This window comes from Liolophura sinensis, chromosome 9, assembly GCF_032854445.1.
Source record: "Liolophura sinensis isolate JHLJ2023 chromosome 9, CUHK_Ljap_v2, whole genome shotgun sequence".
Taxonomy (NCBI): domain Eukaryota; kingdom Metazoa; phylum Mollusca; class Polyplacophora; order Chitonida; family Chitonidae; genus Liolophura; species Liolophura sinensis.
The window spans coordinates 34,645,410-34,670,148 of NC_088303.1; the positions used below are offsets into that span (position 1 = coordinate 34,645,410).

A 24,739-nucleotide genomic window follows, 5' to 3' on the forward strand; every position below is an offset into this window, starting at 1 on the left:
GGTGTTACGTTTAAAATTCACACGCAGGTGTCTATAAACATGGCTAAAAATAATTTGACCCAAAAAAAAAAAAAAAGAGTTTTTTCTGAGGAAGAAATAATGAGACATTTTATCCTTCAATGATCTGCATGAAAACCACAGCTTACAGCGCATGGAAATAATACATGCAACACATATTAAAAAAGTATGGAGACGTCTATCTCAATTAGCGATTTAATCATGCATACTGCTTAAGCTTAACATGTTTTGTTTTAAATCTATATGTAAATGCACAATTAAGAAATGAGATTTGTTTAATCCTTTTCATCAGGACTTATCTATAAATAAAGCAGATAAAATTGGTCCGCTTTTGTGGTTTTTACACTCCGCAAACTCACAGAAAAACTACTACAGCTGTCAAAATGTACGAGACACAGTATTTTGACAGCTGATGTGGTTTTTAACAAAATAATTATATACATATAGTTATCTTTGTGGTTAATTTCTCGAAAATTGGGAGAATTTTATCTGTGGCATGAAAGGACAGACATCTAAGGTAGATAAGTCTAAAAAATATACTTGTATACTCTAAAAAATATACACGTACATGTATATATAGATATATATATATATATATATATTACCTAATGTTTGACAGGTAAAAATGCTCTTTCAGAAGCACATACATGCCTTAAAACAATACTTTTTAAACCAACGCTTAAGTTATGTAAGACAAGAAATTAGTCAGACAAAACAGTCTCAAGTGACTCTATAAGTTAGAGGAATCAATCACACTTAAGCAAAGTGTGTCGGTCATTTGAAAAATGCTACACTTAAGGTGAAATACAAAACTGAAAAAATACAAACAAGCTAAACATTTTTCAACTTCCCCTGAAGCCCACCCACAAAAAGTAAAACCACCGCTTTCTTCATACTGCCTGCATGAAAACCTCAAAAACCAATGCTACAAAATCACCTCCTAATACATCAACAAAATGAATAGGCAACCATAATTTTTTTTCCATGATTAGCATGAAATAAGATACTGAGAGCTTTCTTTCATCATCATTTTTTCCTCTGTGAAAATTAATTTGTAAGCTGCACTGACTCACACTCCATGAACAGATCACCTTTATACACCTCTACGCATACATGTAGAGCCATGTTTCCAACTGTTCTAAATATCCTTATAGAAAACATAATCTCCATCCATAAAAACAAATGCTAAAGGAAAAAAACCTTCCACTTGCCTTTGTTATTGTGTTTACACATTATCAGATGACTTTTGCTCAAAATATCACAGAGGTGTGGCCTAAGAATTTGAAGAGGATTCTGGCTAAGGGGCAATAACTGTGGAGGTCAAATTAGTGACACCTGTCTGGTATTTAGCTGACATCCAGGTGTGTTTTCTTAACTCTGCACGGATTAGCAGGATCCTTCTTCCCTTAACCTCCCCTTATTATATGTACACCCGCCAGCCTAAACACTCCAGCATGTGGGGCAAAGATAAGCATTATTCAACTGCTTGTTCTCTATGACTTCCTTAAGTAAAGGCACCTGTAAAAACTGTGTGCTGCAAACTTGAAGAGTTCCAACTGTGGTATTTCTGACAAAAATGTTATCTCTATCATTGGTTTTGTTTTTTATTCACATACACCCTCTCTCCCTTTCTCTGCAGGCAGTCATACATGCTTGAGATATATATACTATACAAAGATGTAGATAAATCTTTTTACTTACATGTTTTTTGAAGGGGGGGGGGGGGGTTAACACAAACCATGCTCTCTTTCGTCTATCCATGAATTTAGCAATATAAATATATGCAGTTAGATGCCAGAAAATAACAACATATTTTGCATTATTATTTGAATAACAGAGTAAAGACCCAAAAGCCTCTCATCAATGCGGTCATTGTGAGTTTAAGTCCAGCTCATGCTGGCTTCCCCGATCTCCAGCCGTATGTGGGAAGGTCTTCCAGCAACCTGCGAATTGTTGTGGGTTTTCCCTGGGCTCTGCTTGGTTCCCTCCCAGCATAATGCTGGCCGCTATCATGTAAGTGAAACATTCTTGAATACAAGAACTGGTAAAACACCAATCAAATAAAGAAATGAATTATTTCAATATTTCCCCATCTTGTTGTGACAGACTACCTGAAGGTGCACTGATTGAAACCTGCCATCCCATTGTTAAGGTTATGGTTTGGCAATGTTACACATGCCAACTGTATCAGTATATAGCCACGTAGATTCAATTTTTGAAATTTTACCTTCATAAAAACCCAGACTTACTTTGCAGTTCAGAATTTGGCTACTTCAGAGAAAAAAATAAGTATGTATGGAATGTGAATCAAGATGGAAATGAAAAATGAAAATTAACAAAAAATACATGTATAAACAAAATGCACACTGATTTTCAGTGAATTGTAATGTTGCATAGCAACAAAATTATTTGACCTACCCACAAATATGTTACCATACATTTACTTTTGTCTTATTTTGTATCAGGGACATCAACACACAGGCATGTAATACACATTCAGTTTACATAATGCCTGCAAGCCTATAATGCCATATACATGAAAAAGTTCTGTGTGGATCCTATTGGACAAAATCAGTAGTTCGATATTTGAACTCATTACTTTGGAAGACTTTGTGTCTCTGTTTGTATGGCTGGTCTTTAAAACTTTTCAAGACATTTCAACTGTTAATTGAAGTTGACAGATATGTATTTAAAACATATTCATGTAGATGTGGTAAGAGCCAAATCTAGAGCCATTTGAATTCTGGAGAACGTTTCTGCTCCGAAACTTTTGAGTACCCAAAGTAATCAAGCAGTATTAAACCAACAAGTAAAGTGAAGAAAAAAATATTATGGTTTAGTATTAAACTAACAAGTAAAGTGAAGAAAAAATATTACGGTTTATTGACGAAAAGTTGAGTTTTCATACAGATTTCTTTCATTGACACAGGCATTCAGGAAGCCATATTTTGAGCATTTCTTTTATGCACAGTCTCAATGTCACCTTTACAGTTCAGAAGCAGAAACTTCAATTTTTTTCTAGATAAGGTCCTGAGAACAGTGTAGTAGTAACACTATGCATTTATTTACTGGGCCAGCCCATAGGGTTCACATGGAAATTCTGATACATATGGCCTTTTCATGTCCAGTATATCATTGAAGACTCAAAAGGTACAAAGATACAATTGTAGATGATCAGGTCGAATGTAGGCAAAGTCGGCTATAGCCAGTAACCCTCCCTTTAGCCGCTAACCCTTACAATGCAGATACTCTCTAAGTCAACAGAGCCCTATAGAGGTAATCCCCAGGAATTGACCTTAGTTGACCTTTGGGACACAGGGTCCTGTTTAACAACAATCAACATGGGGTACATGGGCTTAGGACACAGGGCACAAGCATGAAAAGATTCTGGGGAGCTTTTTGCAAAGATATCTAGTGACTTTGAACCAAGACTGAAGGGAAGTAAACACACATACCCTGACAAGAACTCTGTAGCAGTAGATTTTGCTACTGCCCTTGTCCATGCAGATATTTATATTAAAAAATCCTTTTTTTCCTTTTACTGAACAACTCCATGATATAAATGTTCTTTACATGATCTGATGTGGGAACGTTGGCCAGTTATTTTTCAAGTCGATTGCTTTCTTAAAAAGTTTTGCCAAGGACTTAATAATGGAATGATTATACGTATCTTGATGAATGGACAAACGGGCAGATGGTTATTGAACTGGAGAAGTTCAATGGGGAAACATTTAATGGTCATCAATGTACCCTTATAATCTGCTAAACTCAAGTTGTCCCAAGCTCAAGAGATTTTCCCTTAAGTCAATAATAACCATGCATTACTATAATTCTCCAACCTTTTCACATGTTTGTAAAGTGTATATATTCTGCAGACACTATTCTGTGATGACTGAAAAAAATTATACTTTTTGTGAAGCCCTGAAACTGGCCAATCCAACCAATGTAGTTCTGCCTTCAAAATCAAATTAAAAATGTGAATACATTGCACTCAAAGTTGATCTTTCGTTTGTGAAAAGGTGGACGAATTAGGGTAAGTAAAGAATACATCATTCGGAAAATTCCTTCCAAGTATTTTTTCAGCTAAGATTTAAAAAAAAAAAACTAGATGAGTCAGTCATGTATCCATGTCAAAATTCAATAAATATTATTACTGATATTCATATTTCATTTCAGGGGAATTTAGTAAATCAGTTACTGAGCACTGGGTACATTGTTACAGTATCTATGGATACAATCACATATTTATTTTTAAAGATCTGATCAATAAATTAAATGACTTTTTGAATTCAATATGTCATTAACATATGGCATCTATATTAAATATTAACATGAAACACATACAGTTGAATTTCAATGTCAAACTGACCTTTTCTTGCGCAGATGGACAATCAATAACAGACAAGTAACCGACTTTGAACTTGCTAATGAGCAGGTGTGCCAGCTTTAAACCACACCTTAATGGCAAACCGCATTTCATTTTTTATGTCACAATCCACATGCTAAAATCTGACAGGCTATTTGTAGGACTTACTCTCAATGATGGGGATTTGTCAGGCCAGTTTCCTTCACCCATAAGCTGGGCCATTATTAGTGAAATAAACCCTATCCAAAAAATGATTAAATATTAAAATGAGAACAATGTTTAAGCCACAATCATTATTAGTGATCAAATCTACCATGTGGAACCCGCACAATGGTCACAGGCACCAGCAGAAGTGGGTATCTTCTGTGCATGTAGGTACTCCTCTATCGTTCTCCGTTGATGTAACATCATATCGCCAAACACGTGTATTGAAATTGCCCCTGTAAAATACCTCCTAACCGGCCAGTACTGATGTTAATTAAGGGACTTACTGTGCTGATGTGACCAACACTAGTAGATGTAAATGGTAGCTAATACCTTACCATACAGAGTAGCATGGGGTTATACCCATTGTGAGATTCAAACTTGTGGACTCTGTGGACGTAATCAGTAGGCTTATTATGTGGTACAAAGTCATCTGGCGATACCACTGCAATACCCTGAGCATATCTCTGCATCGATTAATGGACACAGTGGGTGTACCTCCACACCGATAAACACACTAGGTGTACCTCTACATGAATTATTGGACACACTAGGTGTGCCTCTGCATCAGAGGATACACCAGGTGTACCTCTGCATCAATTAATGGACACACAGTGTATTTCTGCAACAATTAATGGACACAGTGGGTGTACTTCTATCCATTAAAATGACAAACTGGGTATAGCTCAGTATCAATTATTGGACACACTAGATGTACCTCTGGATCAGTTACTGGACATAGTGGGTGAAGCTCTGCAGCAATTATTGGACACACTTGGCCTACCTCTGCATGAATTAATGGAGTGAGTCCTTAACGTCGTACTTAAATGTCATATTTTTCAGCCATATTATGAGGAAGGAGTCCTTACAGCCCATGTACGTGTTATGTGCCTCCTTGTTGCATGAGATTTCCACCGCTCTTTTATCTAATGCTGCTTCACTGAGACGATTATCGAAGGCAAGTAAGCCACCCCAAGCCACTATACTAATTGTTGCCGCAATATACCTTCAATGCTGAATGCCAAGGGACAAAGCTACAGCTTTCTCTTTTAAGGTCTTAGGTGTGACCAAACTCTGGATTGACCTTGGTTCTACTGCTTTCTGCAACAATTAATGGACACACTAGGTGTTATTCTGCATCGATTAGTGGACACACTGGCTGTACCTCTGCAGCAACAGACACACTGGGTGTACCTCTGTATCAATTAATGGACACACTAGGTGTTATTCTGCATCAAATAATGGACATACTGGGTGTACCTCTGCATCAATTAATGGACACACTCAGTGTTCCTCTGCATCAATTAATGAACACACTGTGTGTACATCTGCAACAATTAATGGATACACTGGGTGTACCTCTGCATCAATTAATGGTCACACTGGGTATAACGCTGCATCAATTAATGAACACACTGGGTGTACATCTGCAACAATGAACACACTGGGTGTACATCTGCAACAATGAACACACTGGGTGTACATCTGCAACAATGAACACACTGGGTGTACATCTGCAACAATGAACACACTGGGTGTACATCTGCAACAATGAACACACTGGGTGTAATTCTGCATCAATCAATGGACACACTGGGTGTACCTCTGCATCAATAAATGGATACACTGAGAGTTCCTTTGCATCAATTAATGAACACACTGGTTGTACATCTGCAACAATGAACACACTGGGTGTACATCTGCAACAATGAACACACTGGGTGTACATCTGCAATAATTAATGGATACACTGGGTGTACCTCTGCATCAATTAATGGTCACACTGGATATATCTCTGCATCAATTAATGAACACACTGGGTGTACATCTGCAACAATGAACACACTGGGTGTACCTCTGCAATAATTAATGGATACACTGGGTATACCTCTGCATCAATTAATGGTCACACTGGATATATCTCTGCATCAATTAATGAACACACTGGGTGTACATCTGCAACAATGAACACACTGGGTGTACCTCTGCATCCATTAACGGACACAATAGGTGGTTCAGTGCATCAATGGACAAACTGAATGGTGTAAATTCATCATTGGACATGATAAGCTATACAAAACTATCTTGTGGTAGCACTATTTCAATGGACAGAATGGGTATGCCACTTTTTGAATGAATACACATGTAGTGGGTGAACATTCCTCTAGCGTTTCTTATAAGTGGTGCAAATTCATCACCAGTTATAGTCAGAGTTACAAGGACATCTGTTGGTACGACTACATCAGTGGATACACTGAGTGGTAATGTTGTGTAATTATGGATATACTGGTTGGTACCCCTATATCAATACCCACAGTTGAACGAGATGGGTGCATGGTACCACTTCCTCAATGGGTGGTATTAATCCATCAATGGACATTACGGTTGGTAACATTTCATCCATGGACAAGATGGGTGCATGGTACCACTTCATCAATGGGTGGTATTAATCCATCAATGGACATAATGGTTGGTAACATTTCATCCATGAGGACAAAACAGATGCATGGTACCACTTCATCAATGGGTGGTATTAACCCATCAATGGACGTAATGGTTGGTAACATTTCATCCATGGACAAAATGGATGCATGGTACCACTTCATCAATGGGTGGTATTAATCCATAAATGAACGTCATGGTTGGTAACATTTCATCCATGAGGACAAAATGGGTGCATGGTACCACTTCATCAATGGGTGGTATTAATCCATAAATGAACGTCATGGTTGGTAACATTTCATCCATGAGGACAAAGTAGGTGCATGGTACCACTTCATCAATGGGTGGTATTAATCCATAAATGAACGTCATGGTTGGTAACATTTCATCCATGAGGACAAAATGGGTGCATGGTACCACTTCATCAATGGGTGGTATTAATCCATAAATGAACGTCATGGTTGGTAACATTTCATCCATGAGGACAAAATAGGTGCATGGTACCACTTCATCAATGGGTGGTATTAATCCATAAATGAACGTCATGGTTGGTAACATTTCATCCATGAGGACAAAATAGGTGCATGGTACCACTTCATCAATGGGTGGTATTAATCCATAAATGGACGTCATGGTTGGTAACATTTCATCCATGAGGACAAAATAGGTGCATGGTACCACTTCATCAATGGGTGGTATTAATCCATAAATGGACGTCATGGTTGGTAACATTTCATCCATGAGGACAAAATAGGTGCATGGTACCACTTCATCAATGGGTGGTATTAATTCACCAATAGACTGAATGAATGAATGAATGAATGCTTGGGTCGTACTTAAAACAATTTTCAATCATATGACGACGCAGAGTTATTAGGCGTGTGTACATATACTGTGTCTTCTAGTGGAAGTGCGAGTTCATGCCGCCAAAGAGCTGCTGCCACTGAAGTAGTATGCCGAAGACACCAGACATGACACCCCACCCAGTCACACTGTACTGGCACTGCGCCGACCAGTCTTGTCTCCTTGCTCTAACCTCACAGAGCTTAGTGCCATGGGACAAGTACCATTTTTAAAGTCTTTGGTATGACCAGACTCGGGTTTGCTCTCGGGTATCTTTTTGCCGTATGCTCTAACCATTGGGCAACCGAAGTGGTCAATTCATCAAAGGACACAAACTAATACAACTTTTAAACGGATGGCGTGATGAAAATTCATCAATGAATATGATACATATATATCCATTAATCTATTTTTTGACCGATAAAATATTCATTCTTCACTAAACACTATCATACAAATAAACTACAGTGTAAGGCATGTACATTTCCGATGTAAATATAATGGCCACTAAACCAGTGAAAACCTAATAATAATATACACATTAACACATTAAAATGAATGATCAATGGATAACAACATCTAATTAACATGCATAATTAAAACTATGTCTGCTCCAAATTCCATATTTTCATGCCAAGCCTAATCATATCATAAACTGCTCTGGTTTGATTACGAGAAATATATTTCACAATGTCACAGTAAACATTATGATGCAAAATGTCACATCCAAGAATATAAGAAAAAAACTCAAGTAATACTGAGCTTATTGGCTCAAATTAACTGGTCTCATGAACACCAGTATATTATGATGATTATAGACTATTAACCTAACAATGAATGATTTAAAAGAAAAACTTCCAACTTACATGAATGCCTGTGTGGTAAGTGCTAGCACTGCAAGAGGACCTACAGCAATATGGATGCCCTGGAATTCTGTCACACACATGCATGTGCTGGAGGAGACGCCTGCAGCTGACCTGCAACTGTCCAGCAGAATGCATCGCAGCACAGCGCAGTCTTGTGAGATGACATATCACTGCAAACCCTTTGTCTGCCATTGCAGCATGCACGTGCACACAAGATTGCTGCACAATGGGGCTCAAGTGGGCTAGGTCCACAAATGTTATCATTTAACCAGTTAATAATCGACTCATTACTCTTTCTTAAAACAACTGAGAGACTGAAGTGTTATATAGTCTAAAACTTCACTCAGACCTGAAATTTTCAAAATTAAAGATTCAAAATAAACACATCCATTGCCCTATGAATTTGTACACATGCAGATCTCAGTCTTACAATCAGCAATACAATAATACATTTTCTATCATAGTTAACAATTTGCTGGAAAAAAAAACCCCATAAACATCCATATTCTTCAATGGTATAATCAACAAAACACACTCCAAGTATCAATAATGAATGAAGGGACTGGTCCACCCCTCTGGAGCCCCTCAAGGAACGTGCATTTAGCCAGGCTGTCATTGACGGAGTCTGTGAGAGGGTGTTTTGCATCAAACTATTTGTCACTTGTCAAAAATCAATATTCTGAAAATGCCGACGGTCTAGATGACCCAAACTGTGAACGATGCGGAATTACAGACACACCCCACAAAAGCTCTACACCAGACCAGGTTAGGTTCCCACGACATAAATTTTAAATTGCAAGTGAGTAACGTCATAAATAAACATCATTTACTTTCTTTTTTCTCAGATATCTGGAAAACTTAAATTGATCATCTCATAAATTTTATAAATGTATTTAACTGGAAAAAAGACATGTCCAGTTACTGTATTAGAACACAGTGCTGTTGAAGGCTGTACAGCTATGTAAACTTTTGATATCATAGCATTATCGCAGACTACAGCACAGCAAAAAAAAAAAAAAAAAAGAGAGTGTGATGGTGAAAACCAATTTCTTGTCAATTTACCTTCCTAATGGCATTATTCTCTTTCCAAGTACTTAAAAAAATCACATGTTAATTACCCTTAATAAGGTAATGGTGTGTTTACTGTTTATGGGCATTTTCATTTTGGTATCATCATGACAGTGTCTCCTTGAAGCAGTCTGGTCTCAATGCCTACATGTATGTATAATGCTGCCTCATTGGAACGCCATGCCAAAGACACCATTTGTAACACAAAATGTTTACTTCACAAAGGTGTCTTTTTAAGAATTTCTTGAATCTATATACATGTATACAGAAGTGAAAATGGTAATTTCTTCCAAAAGTTGATCACAAATTAATCCACATATCCGCTGACACAACAAGAATTTGTCAATCATTAGCGGGTAACGAGGAGTCAAAATGACTGGCATTTCATTCAGGACTACACGGTCTGTCAGTTGTAATGTGACCAGGCGTCTACAAATAGCGATGATAACGTAGATTTTCACCCAATAAACCATGGCAACTTGTAAGCGAGGAATCCAATTGAATGCAATCAGCTGTAGCCCTAACAGACAAAGCCTGGATGACCTTTAGAAATAAATGATCACAGACGGCAAGAAAGCTCTAGAAACGGAGGAAAACAATCCTCAAAATGACAGATTGTGAACAGTTTGCTAGATCACTTGATAGGCTGCCATGTACTCAATCTGCACAAGATAGGTATTATTATCCTATGAAAGGCAAATTCTACCAGTACAATTCAACTCCTCGCCCAATACTAAGACCATTAAATTCTGCAAAATTTTATCAGTGCAATATTTTGATCTCACAATCCAATACCACAAATTATAAGCTAATGAGAATTAAGTATCCTGACATTTTTTGGATTCTAAACAGCTACAGAAACATTTAAGTCATGTGTATCAAATGGAAAAGGTAACAATGAAAAAAAAAAAAAAAAAGAGAGACTTGAAATAAACACAATTAAATAATGATGCAATTCCTGGTGGACAAATAAACATTAACCCTACAAAATTTGGAGGCTGTTCAACTATTTCCCTCTCCGAGTTTAATTCCATTTCAATTATCCCATTGCTTATCCCCAGTCACACCCTGTGGGTAACCCAGCAGGTAATTTCCTACCTGTTCAGTGTTTTGGTGAGGGTGGGGGGGAGGGTGCAAGTATTGGTAGGGGGTAACCTTATTCCCTGTGGGGCATGTTAGGGTAATACCGAAAGTATCGCCTTACTATAGGCAGGAAGGGATTAGACAAATCCCTTCACAAAGGGTTACCTTAAATTTCCTAAATCTTACCAGTAACATACAGATGGTTACACTGTTGCTTAAACATATACATTCCCCAATGCACATCAAAATTTACTAATAAGTGAAAATCTGGCTAGAATACATTTCAATTGCCAGGTTTCTGAGGACAAGACAAAATGATTAAATTTGAAATGAGATTGCTTGATAATAGATAGAAAACTGACAAAGAATTACCGGTTCTGCTTTCTTGTATATTCAGATGTTAGTACTTCACAGTGAGCATTCAGTACATGATGTGTCCCTCAAACTCCTAAACATGGAAGTACCAGCTTGCATTTACTGAGAAACATATTAACAAAAAAGTTTGGCCTGACTTATACACAATAATAAGTTTTGCCCCAGTTCATATTTTGCTCTTCAGGATTTTAAAAAAAAAAAATATCATAGTGAGAACAATTATCATTTAACATATTGTCATTTATTTGGAATGATGACATGACCCCTGGGAACTTTTTACCATAATAAACTCAGAATTAGTTAGGATTTAAGATTTGCAGATGCTACAAATTATGTCATCCATTAGAAATACATTAACCTGAAAGTTTTCAGACAAAAAAGATGAGCTTGCTAGTGTTCAAGTGTCAGACTTTTAGAAAGATTACAGCATAACTAGTAGCCTGTATCCTCATTTGCAGTCCTATACAGCACAACATTCCATGCAATTCGTCTCAAGTCCCCCCAACCCCTCAATCCTTTCTCCAAGCGGATTAACCTGACACTTTAGTAATACCTGCAAAATGACATACACATCCCTGCCTCTTTAACTCTAATTCCTCGCCCTTCAATAACCAGTTTCTCTCCTCTACGTTTTCAACAATGGCCAACTCAGACAGCACATTGATCTGATCCAAGGATTTTTAGTTATTGTTCCGTTTTGCTTCAACACAATTTGTTTTCTCAAAAGTCCTTTATATATCTGTTCCTTAATATTACCCACACTGCTGGATGAAGTTTTCCGAGTAAAAAATGTTCATAACTTCATAGCGACAGCCAATCAAATATTGAAATAAATCCAAATTATGCCTATACCTTTAGGAGACTTGTCTTAAACAATGTCAAGGTTTGTAGCAAAACAACAAATCCACAATTATACAAGATCTTTAACAATTAATCAGGTGATGAAAACCCTTCAGCTGTGCCATCTATTACCTTTTGATCAAACAATTTATGCACAATATGTGGACTCGTAGTATTTATGCCTATCTTTTTTTTTCCTTACCTGTCTCTTAAATGTTGAACTTTAAGTATTTGCTTATTTTTCAAAATTCCAAGTTTGAATAGGATGTCTGAAACACTCACCTCTGTTTGTTCAGAAGTAATCTGTTAAACTGGGGTTCACAGGTAACAAGAAAATACCTGTTTCTACTATTACGATGGCCTCCACAAATAACAGTGAGCCCTTACCAGTACATAAATGATCTGCTGTAATTAAGTATATGCACAAGTATATATATATATATATATATATGCTTCCTGCCTGGCCTGTTCAGTCTTCTATCCGCTCTTTCCCCCTTATTAGATTTCTCACATAATTAAACCTCATGCTAAATTTGATCCCAATTTTGGGCTCACCACTGTTGTGAAAGTTAGTGTTCACAGCTATATATATATATATAAAGAATCAGTGCATAATTTATCTTTATCTTAATTAGATGGAGAATGTGTGCATGTATCAAGACAATCACAATTCCCATGACAAAAACTCAATGCAATTCAATCCCTTACCAAGAAAAAAAATAAAAAAATAAAAAAAAAATAAATAACTAGTGATTAGGAAAGTATAATATCAGATATATATATCAAATCATATATACAATAATCAAAGAAATACATCTGGCAGTAAAGATAAAGGGAGTCAAGTAAGACCAAATCTATATATTTTTTTTCATTCTTATTTATTATATTTATTTCTTCATAACTGCAATCCCAGTTTTATTTATAAAGGAAAGCTTTCTCCCCCTTATATCCACATTAATTAACATATGCTCTCAGCTAAGAGTGACAGGTAAGAACTTAGGTTCAACTTGAAAAAACAACTTGATCGTACAGACGCCGGTTTCAAAGTCTACTAGGCTATGACATGAAAACCTGTTCAGTCAGTGTAAAAGTTGTATAGAGAAAATTTACAGCTGCCAACCCAGAGTCTTCCCTTATCATTAGATCATGACAAGTTTTCCAGCTCATTATGTCACACCTGTGCTAAACGAGGTATATTTACACCTGGCTGAGTGATATCAGCGATGACATCAAAGCATGGCTGTAAGCCTTGACTTCCTGTCCGTGACAAAGTAGTGACAAGCAGAAGCAATTACATGGCACACAGTGAGCTTACAAAGGAAAGCTTTTATCACATTTTCAATCCCACACCCTTTCATTTTATTTCCTACATTTTTTTAAATACTTTACCATGAAAGCTGTTCACTGCAGTATAAATATTTTTCATTTGTACAATGAAGGGCTAAGCTTCTAGTACCAATTAACTCACATCTTACAAACATTATGCAGTACGCGTCAAATATATACTGCATGGAAGTACTGTGTGTCGAGGGCAACAACTGTTCACTATGTGTATCAACCTTTATTTTGTTTCTTTCTTTCATGTTTTTTTTCTTCTGTGGTCTGATCCAGCTTTTACTCTGCTCACCGAATGTAGCTTTCTACAAACACTTTTCAGGTTTATTTAAATACAACTATATATATGCTCAGTGCAATTCATTCGTCAAACAACTAGTGCAATTCTTCAACCTTTTCACCTGTTTGCAAGGTGTTTATTCAAATATATTCTCATGGCATTATTCTGCGTTGACTGATAAAACTATGCCTTTGTGTGATACCCTGAAGTTGGCTAATCCAAACAATGATGTTCTGTCTTCAAAATCAGATTAAAAATGTGCATAAATTGCACCGAAAGTTGCCCTTTCATCTGCGAAAAGGTTACATACATAATATGCAATGGCTACAACTGTTTGGAATTCATGGAGATGAATACAATTAGATTTTCTGTAATTTAGGCATGCAGATGGTACTTTACAGTGTCTTCTGGATGCAAATAGCATTTACTTCATTTCCCTTCACCATTATGAATCGGCTGACTCCAATAGGGCTGATAGTTTGTTGGAGATCTGATTTATTAATTTATTAATTTTCCCCCATACTGATAGAGTTAAAATGAGCTAACTAAAGACCAAAAAAAAAAAACTAAAAACTAAAGAGTTCTAATGGACACAGAAAGGTGTTTTCAGGTCTGTTTGTAAAGTAGGATGATATCCTACTGGGAAATTTAATCTTAGGCACCAAAAGTAATATTTTATGGCATTTATTTGCCTGTAATAATGCACTTTTGGCGGAAGGTAGGGGGGGTGCCGGGGGTATCACGTACATCGAGATTAGAATCACGAGATTAGAAATCATATACAAGAATTTAATTAAAAATTCAAAATTAAATTGATACAGTATACAATATAAATACTTCGCACTGTTTTCTAATTTTACAATCTTTTTTTTTTCATTATGTTTGCATGTCCGAGTGGTGCATGTGTTTAGTGACTTACTTGAGTAATGGGTATTGTAATGGACATACTTTGTAACATGACAAAGCATATTTATTTATTACTACATATCCCTACAGAAGACGTAATATACTATATGCACGCATGCATCAAGCCTATACAGGCTCAATGTGTCTAAACTGGGGGAGGGTGCATCTAGCTATCCATGACTACTGTACAGACACAAGGGGTCTATGTACATCAAGTCATGTGGAAGACCACAACGTGTTTGTGTAAATCAAGATGCCAATATATATATTTTTTTTTAAAGCAAAACCAGACCAGATCATATTTCAGTAAGGTGGTGTTACACAGAGCTTGAAATTAACACTTGTACACTGGTTCAGTGGTACCAGGTTTATGGAATTTCGGGCAGGCCAGCCAAGTTAAACAAGCTCTGGTCTGACTAGACTGTGATTTATCAACTGTATTTAACCATACAGTTACCTGTGAGGTACCTACATTTATAAACAATCACCTAAAAACATAGTTTCCACTGGATGCTGTGCAGTTAGATGAAAATGTAGAGCAGTTCGATGAGACAGGCTAGCTAATATAACACGAACCAGCACCAATCTCAAAAGACACTGGCCACAATTTGTTGTTGAAGGTGAACAGCAAAATGTTTGTAATATGAAACTGTAGGTTGTCAGAGAAAACACACTGCGATAATTGTGTTACATTTTTCTATTATCAGGTTATACATATGTATTTATACGTACTTGCAATTTGCAGCTTATATTTGGATGGAGAAATACTGCAGAAACCTGAACAGGTCTCAAAACATCAAAGCCCATGAATTCTGGAACATTGGAGGCCCTTTGTATTCAAAACATTTAATGAATTATTTTCACTAAAATAACTTCCCCGGTTGTACAATAATGAGAAACGTCCGATACAGTTCACCTTTAATATCGACCCTTAATGTGATTTCTTCCTCAAGTAACAAACACTTAGTAACAAAATCATTAGTTCTCCTTACCCTTCACTAACGAGGCGTGGTAATTAGAGGTAACCGACATCCCGCCCCCTTCCACCCCACACACCGCTCGCAGCTGGTGTAAGTAAAACAGTATCTTCTCCAGTTTGGGGTGACGTACCGGGAACACGAAATCCACACGTGTAAATCTGAGCCCTCCTGGGACAGACTCAACGTAAAAGTACCCAAAAACTAAACACTGGAGGCCATTAAAACATTGTCACTGGTCAATACCTGTATCTTCCAGCCTTATATTACAAAATATGCACGACTGGAGTGGGTAAATGTTTTCGTCTTCAGCTATAGTCTGTCCTCTGCCTAGTTACAGGTCACTACTGGCTAGTAGCAGTGATATTTTGCAGGCTAGTAATATATGTATAAAAACTGTCATTCGTTGCAATCCATTGCATCTGATTCGACCAATCATACTTCGCTTCACAGGTGATACTGGATGACACAAGTAAATCATTACACGCTCTTGTTTTCAACTAGACCGGAGCTCAGGTAATTCCTGCAATATGACAGCCCCGGCATGATCTTCAAGACTGTTGAACACACGTATCTGACGCTAATATTTATAAATGCCTATATAAGTTCCATCATCAGTCCATACACTGTACAACATGCCAATATATTTATCATCATTCAGGTAGAATAGGGCAATATGTCATTAGCTCAGCAGGTCTCTTTGTGCCTCTGTCCTGTCACCCCCAAAATAGAGGTATGGCTTTTCCCCACTGTGTTTACCTCTGTCAATGAAAAGCTGGCTATTGGACCAGTCACATCAAAGCAAGGTCACCGAACAGGTATTAAATATACGCAATTTACCTATAAGAGAACGGTGTGATGGGTTCGCGGTAAACGAAAGGGTCGCTGTCCGCCCACTGTGACGCGTCTGGTCAGGCAGGGAGCATCGCAGTATTGACCGAGCTATCCGCCGATGCTGTTGTTGTGGGGGCTCGCTCTTGACTATTTCTGATGTATACATATATCGGCTACCGGTACAATAAAAATCTCGGACAAAATGGCTAAAACCGACGACGTAGGCACCAGCTCTAGCACATGGCCTCTGCTAATCTTTCTAGGGCTCCCTCCATTCTGTCTGTGGCTAGACACAAATTAATACTGGCCTGATACAGCGAGCCTTGATCGCAAATTCCACCACCGGTATTTATCCTATACACCATCAAGCAGCATGCGGTACCATACCCTCGCGACCGGCGCTGGTACAGAACACTGGACAGAGTCACTATCAGCGGCGACATGTAAAGGGGTTTTAGGTGGGTCCCTAAATTCACGCACAGGTTAACATAGTACCAATTTACTCCCACTCACGCACAATTATAGTCTGAAATTATAAAATATAGAGTCCTAAGTTCAAATAAGCAGTGTAAGGTTTATCATACAATTAATAAAAGCAGTTGCCCAGATTTAAATATCATATGCTACCGGTATTGCACATTTAATCACCCCCACAAAGAATGTAATGTTCCAAAATTAAAGGTGGGCTGTCAGATTATGATTCCGTAGTCTAATGTTTTATCAACTATCCACGTGTTGTTTTGGCATGTAGAGGCGCAGAAATGTTAGACAGATAACCTTTGACATGACATAATGAGTCAGCTGGCATACACTGCAATGTGCTGGACATCTCCATCTCCATTTAAATTTTTTTTTTCTTTTTTTTTCTTTACTTCTTGTGTTTGTTTCCTTTTTTCCTCATACGACTGCCCAAAGTGAAGCTGGTATCTACCATGGAGATATTGGTATCTACCGACTTGCTGTAGAGATTTTGTTATACGTGTTACAAACATACTTACAAAGGGCAAACAACAGAATCTTGGCTTGGCGGAATTTCACCCATGAAGGGGGTTGGTTCAAATCCAAGCCCTGTTGATTTGTCATCTGTGACCAAAATGTTTTCTAAACAGGCTTTATTATTTACAACACTGCATGAAGTGAGCCCTTTCATTAAATCAACCCAAACTGTGAATAGCGTATATTATATTTAGTGTCAAACCAATTAGAAAATGTTTATTTACATATTTCACCGATGTTTAACACTAATTCTTTGAAAATGCTTACATATTTGTATTTGTTGGACAATGTTTGTTATCTCTTGCAAAAAGGCTGAGAGAGTCATGGCAAATGACATTGGGAGCAGGTAGGAGGGGGCATAGGATGGGTTGTTATGTTAAATGAATACTTGTTGGCAAGCTAGAGACAATGTTAATGTTTTTACCTTTAGAATTCATTGGGGTATATATGAGCTCCAGAAAACTACACTTATTAAATATTGTTGAATACTTTTTGCCATTGAAGCATTGGGTGTAAACAGGGTGTGGACACAATGTATATGGTATGGTTTATTTTTAAAGAAATATATTTCATATATTTTTCATCACAAAAGACATACATTTATAGGTATTGGTTACTTTGCGTAAGAGGCCTCCGTGGCTCAGTCGGTTAGCGCGCTACCGCAGCTTAATGACCCAGGAGTCTCTCACCAATGCGGTCATTGTGAGTTCAAGTCCAGCTCATGCTGGCTTCTTCTCCGGCCGTGCGTGGGAAGGTCTTTCAGCAACCTGCGGATGGTTGTGGGTTTCCCCCGGGCTGTGCCTGGTTTCCTCCCACCATAATGCTGGCTGCCGTGGTATAAGTGAAATTTTCTTGAGCATGGCATAAAACACCAATCAAATAAATAAATAAATAAATACTTTGTGTAAACATGTGCATTTTTCTGCAACACTGTTGCCTCATAAGACTGAACATATAGAAACATCCTGATACATATAAATTAAACATCATGACTTTACTAACAGTTATTTTATTGGACACAATTGAACAAAATCACTTTCCTTTAGGTAATATAAAGTCATCCAATGTTAAATGCAATTGTGGGTTAATTAAAGAAGAACTAAATAATATACCACAATTTTCACTGCTGAAGTACAATATATGTGTCTGGTTCCAAAATGTACATTTCCCATTCCTTACTGAAAACTTTTCAAGATCTATTTCACTAATTTTACACACTAAACTTTAAGCTTCACTAATGACAAGCTCACTATTAATGTTCAGTGTTAATTTTATTATTTAGGATAATTATATATCCTGGAACAAAATGACACAAATATGGGTATAAATTTAAAAGAGAATATGCTCCAATAATTTTTCAGTCATTTCATATATTTGCCTGTTGCATACATTCTACCAGTATTTTCAGTGCTTTATGACACAGTATCTGTGTAATGTTTACAGTTTCAGTGAAATCTCTGAAAGTCAAAATTTACATACATGTGCGAGACAGTTGCATGACATGCCTCCATTATATTAGTGAAATATTCTTGAGCGTCCTGAAACACTAATCAAATAAATGAATTAATTCTATGCACAGTTTTATGACTGGGGGTTAGCCTGAATCAAATGAATTCTTGAAAATTCATCACACAGGTATCAACCAATGATGCTAACTTAATAATTAATTGATTGCTTTCATAGTATCATAAGCAATAAAAGGAAATCGAGTGACATTCGCCCCCTTTAATTTTTACATGTCTTTTCTATTTTAGAATATTTTAATTTTTTCTCATTTTATCATGATAAAGCTTTATGAGAATCTCAAATTCCTGAATTTTAATCCAAATTCAAATCTTGTGATTTAACACAACTTTTTTGGGCGCTATAAAAGATAAAATATTTAATAAATATGCTGAAAAAGTATGTAATTAACTTTGCTTTGACTTTCTGACCCTAGCAGATCTACCTAACACAGTATATATATCATAGCTAAAATGAAAACACTCAAATGCATGTATGCAGTTGTTACTATGACTTGTATTGATTACTGTTACCAATGGCGTGATGGTCGAAAAGTAAACATATTCATAGGGTAGCCAATATACATCACTGGTGAATACATATTTACATGTTTGTAGGTTAGTCATTAGCAAAGGGATTACAGTACTATTCGTGTGTAAGCTGCCTGCCAGCTGTTATTGAGGCTGCATGTATCACACGCTATCTGGAGGTTTAACTCCAGCTGTCGATGCAGATGTCCCTTTGATCAAGGGATTTCACGATGGGCCAGCCCACATCTACCACAGTCGTCTTATCACTGCAGACAATATACCCGATCTAAAACCCAAAATCACTTCAAAGCTGGGCTACAATATAAACAAGCTTCATATACAATACTGCTGCATGTTCGTGTAAACTAACTCAATAATTCTAAGTCAATTAAATGCTGAAATTGAAATTCAAATAATTAAAATAATTAATTTTACTCAGCCAGAAAACATTAACACCAAACAAGGTTTTACACTGCATTACACCATGGCAACATACATGAAATGTATATTTTTTGTTCTTTCATAATGATCTTGTTTACTTACACATATTTATCCAGGAAGCAAGTTTAAATCAATCAAGAAAATTAAATTGGTTGTTACTATGGTTACACTCTGACAAAATCTTGAGATGGGGTTTTGGTTCTGGTCCTTTTTTTTACATCCTAATACAGCAGTGACAACTAGTAATGTGGCTGTTTCATGTGATTTGTCTGTAATTGTTTGCCAAGGACGAAGTCTGAGTGAAGTATATCCATGTGCGTAAATGCAATTGCTGTGCAAAAAGAATTGAAATCAAATTTTCAGTTCAGTGTGAATAAGTAGATTTTTTTTTTTTTACCTGTTTGCTTGACGTCATACTTAACAATATTTCACGTATCTAATGACGGTCAGTTGTATGGGTGGAGAAAACTAGAGTAAACCACAAAACTTTGGTAAGTTACACATGAACTTTTCCATGTGCAATGTACAGATATACACACCTTAATGGGGAAAGACAAGTGGTCTTCAATCAGCATAAGACGGTACAAACACACTTACCAGTGTCTTCAGCTACTCATTGTCACCAACACCAGTGAAAACTTAAGAATTAAAAATTCGCAGTGCACTGCCAGGTTTGAAATACTTACACATACTTACATACAAATGTGTCTCAAGTTTTTTAATTAAAAATCACGTTTTTCACAGTCAATGCATTAAATCTCATGTTGGTTTATTTTTGTTGTTTCATAATGTTGTATGATGTTTTTATCTTGCATAATGATGAAATAATGGAATGTATAGCTAACAGCAAAAGCTTCCAAAGTACGGGTAAAATTACACAAAAGCATTTTTTCCTGAGGGCTTTTTCTCCCTACACTCACTACCAGAAATTTACCCTGGACAATGGCTGTTCGTTTCTCCCACTTTTCGGTCCTGTCTGGGTTGACAGCTCTGCATATAGTATATAATTTATGGATAAATAATTTCTGTATTGAAGACAATACAAGTTATAAAAAAACTATATGGATCAACATTTGTCATTTTTGTGAAGTATTCAGCTAAATCCATTTCTACACACTATTAGGAAAATAAATCCTGCTAATTTATTCTGTGTTTAATAAAGGGCATATTTTAAATACAGAAATAAACAGTGTTGAGGTCATAAATTGGAACACATGTATCAAATCAAAACTTGGATGTAAGTCCATGTTGTAACTATATAACATATAATTTTAAAAGCTACACTGGGAGCCTCCGTGGCTCAGATGCTGACCACCGTCGCATAGGTGAAATATTCTAGCTTTCGGCGTAAAACACCAATCAAATAAATAAATAAGTAAACAAGGCTATACTGATATGTGTACCATGGCGATGAAAAATTTCCTGTTCCATTCTGCAATTGAAGAATGCTGCTAACATTGGGGTATATATTACTTTTTTTCTTGATATTTGAATATTACTCTAACATTTTTATATCAAAACTCCAATGTATGCCAGCTCAAACGTTGCAATATACAATAAATGTATTTATGCTGTGTTGACGCCAGGCACACTAAAGGGGAATAACCTAATGCAGTCAAATTATAGGAGGAGGTAACTCTTGTAAAGACTTATGAAGAAAATGTATTACTTATTGGTGTGTTTGTTGTATATAAAGAATAACGAGCTAAAATCATGGCATGCTATTCTAAGTTCAAATCAGCCATTCTGAGAATTTGAGACAAAAACTGCAGCCAACAGAAGTTAATTTTGAGAACTAGAATGCATACATTGAACTTTCTATTTTGAATATGGAAAACAGCAATCTGTCTTTTTTATGAACTTATCTTCAAAAATTTTATTTTTTTTTATTCAAGTCTGTCTATATGTATGTATTTAACATCAAAACTGGTGACAATTTGATTTCTTCACTATTTCATTGAGTCTAATGCCATACTCAAGAATATGTCATTTATACCCAGATGGTGGTTAGTTTTGTGTGTTTGCCTGAAATAAACAACACTCCTTGGCAAGTAGTAAGCAACTTTAAACTTTCCTACATGTAAAAGTACAATTATCCACAGCATGCTCAATATGTATGTCATATTGGTGTGATATCTAACATCTTCATGTAAAACAATGTAAACACTTAGTTATCACTCATTGCTACCAAGGATGCAAAGCATCAAATCAAATTTCTTGATTACATATTATTTCTTGTGTGACTGTATATATGTCACAAACAGTATCAAATTCCTATGCTACATTGGTGTTAACGTCCCTATCATTTTTTTTGTTGTTTTTTTTTTTTTGGAAACTGTGCTCTTAGGACAGACTGCCTCAGTTCAGATCACTGGCTGTAACCGATGAGGTTATAAGTTCAAATCTGGCTTGGATTTCTGGCTCCAAGGTTTTTTAAGCACTTGATGAGAATTGGTGTAAACCTATATTTTGATAAATAAAATAAAATAAATGAATAAATAAATAAATAAATGAATAAATAAATAAATTAATGAATAAATAAATAAATGTTTTTGCCTCCTTTAAAAAGTATGTCAAAGGAATAGCAAATGCTAAGGGCTTTTGTAACATATTACATATATGTCCAGCTAAACGTTCACATCTCACAAATATGACGGTCACTGAAGTTGTTTCCCCATTGTTTATACGTGTGCCCCTGCCAAATAGGGGTGAGAATTCCGCTTATTCCCCTTGTAGTATTGACACAGGCCAACCTTTGACCTTCATCAAACACGGATATCCTTTGCTAAGAACCTGAGGCTGTGTATACAGTTACATCCTGCCCTGCACTGACCTCAGCCTGAGGTAAATCTCAGAGGTACAAATCCCTCAAGGATTATCAAGGAAACTGCAACCAAAATTTTTAGCCATAAAAGCATACTTTTGAAATAAAGACCACAAATGGACTGTTCCATATGCCTTAAAAGTTTTTCAAACTATGAACATTTATGATATACTGCTACTGATTATTTTAACTTTCTATTTTCTAAAATGGAAACTGCTACAACATGCAGTTTTATACATATATATGTATATATAAAATATACATTAATTTAAAAGAAAGAAATGTGCTTTATATGGTCCACACGTTGAATAGACCTGAACTGGTGTGACTGCACTTTCGAATGACAACAGGAAATTACTTTGTAAAATACCAAAAAGCAACACAGTATCAGAAAGAGTTCCCAGACTTCCTCTGTTAATGTTCAAGATGGTCAGAGCCTCTTTGTGAAAATCATTCATCATGTTTTTTAAATATAAATGTTTACCAATGTCCAATGACACATGATATGGAAAATGTCCATCGCTTATGTCGTCTCTTTTTTTTTTTTTAATATGGAATCGTCACTGGGGATGCATGTCATTCATGGATACATAAATACGCTAGTTTCAGCCATCATTCTTGGTCAAATCAATGAATCAGGCTCGGCCACTTTGATGTCACAACATTCTAATATTCATCAGGGACACTCCTTATGGCAGTTTGAGTAAATTGTGATAAGACATTTTTCAGGTTTGTGTGGTTTATTTCTGGCCACATATTATAACTCCAAGTTGCAATCACATGTACAGAATAATAAAAAATCTTACACAATCGTTATCATGTCTTAATACTCGGATTACTTTCAGTTTCACATAAAAAAGACCTTTGCTGATCACCTGTAAATAATTTGACTTGATTAGGGCCCACTTTTTCAAAGGTATATTATGACTTAAGCTCATTTTTGTTAACTTAAGCTTAGACTAAATTCCCATTTGCTTTGTATTTGGGTAGGACTTGTACTAAGATTAACAGTTTTGGGCAGCCAGCCCCATTGTCTACTACTTAACCATGGTTTCCAGGATGGCCTTCATAGGTAGCCAGTCACAGGTATCCACATCCATTGAGATCAATGGGCTCCCACCATGTGACTAAAGATTGTGAAATATACACGCCATGTGCTTTTCGCCAGATTCAAGATAAAACATGTCTAGAACTTGAAGCCTAAGTTTTCTTCAATCAATGTCGAGTTTACAAACATTACAGTTCGTGGGCTACCAGATGTCTTCTTAAAGTTTGCCCTGTCATTTTTTCATTGATGCCTTTTTATTGGCAGATTTTTCCTCAGAGAATCCATTAGAACATGAGACGTGTGCTCCATGATTCCTGCAGATTTACAATATGTGGGTTTCATCAGAGCACCTCTACCTCCACTCTCATATTGATTGTGCGTGTAAACACACCAGAACAAATGTATGCTCCCTGAGAAATCTGGGTGGCACAAAAAGGTGGGAAATGTAGCAGACCAGGGAAAGAGTGAGAGGGGAGGGAGAGGAGGGTAAGGTGTGGGGTGGGGAAAGGGGCACTTATGCTGAAGAATGATTCTTGTACAACCAGATAGAACACTTATATCATGAATAAATTATATTTATGTCTGCAGACAATTACCTCTATTACCTCTTTGTCATAGGCTGTATTTTGAGTAAACAAACATGATATTGATTACTGAAGGTAATGTGCCTGGGTAGGGTACCTAGATAATGTGTCTGGGTAGGGTACCAAGATAATGTGTCTGTATGTGGAATAATGTGTCTGGGTAGAGTAACCAGATAATGTGTCTGTGTGTGGAATAATATGTCTGGGTGGGGCACCAAGATAATGTGTCTGGGTAGGGTACCAAGACAATGTGTGTGGGTAGAGTAACAAGATAATGTGTCTGTGTGGGGTACCAAGATAATGTGTTTAGGTAGGGTACCGAGATAATGTGTCTGGGTGGGGTACCAAGATAATGTGTCTGGGTGGAATAATGTGT

At 36.6% G+C, this 24,739-nt stretch overlaps 1 protein-coding gene across 1 annotated transcript in view; it reads right to left on the reverse strand.

The window, feature by feature from the left end:
• The window catches only part of LOC135475323 (kazrin-like), a 67,857-nt gene that overhangs the window by 37,166 nt on the left and 5,952 nt on the right, over nucleotides 1–24,739 (reverse strand). The gene's annotated exons all lie outside the window — the stretch shown is intronic.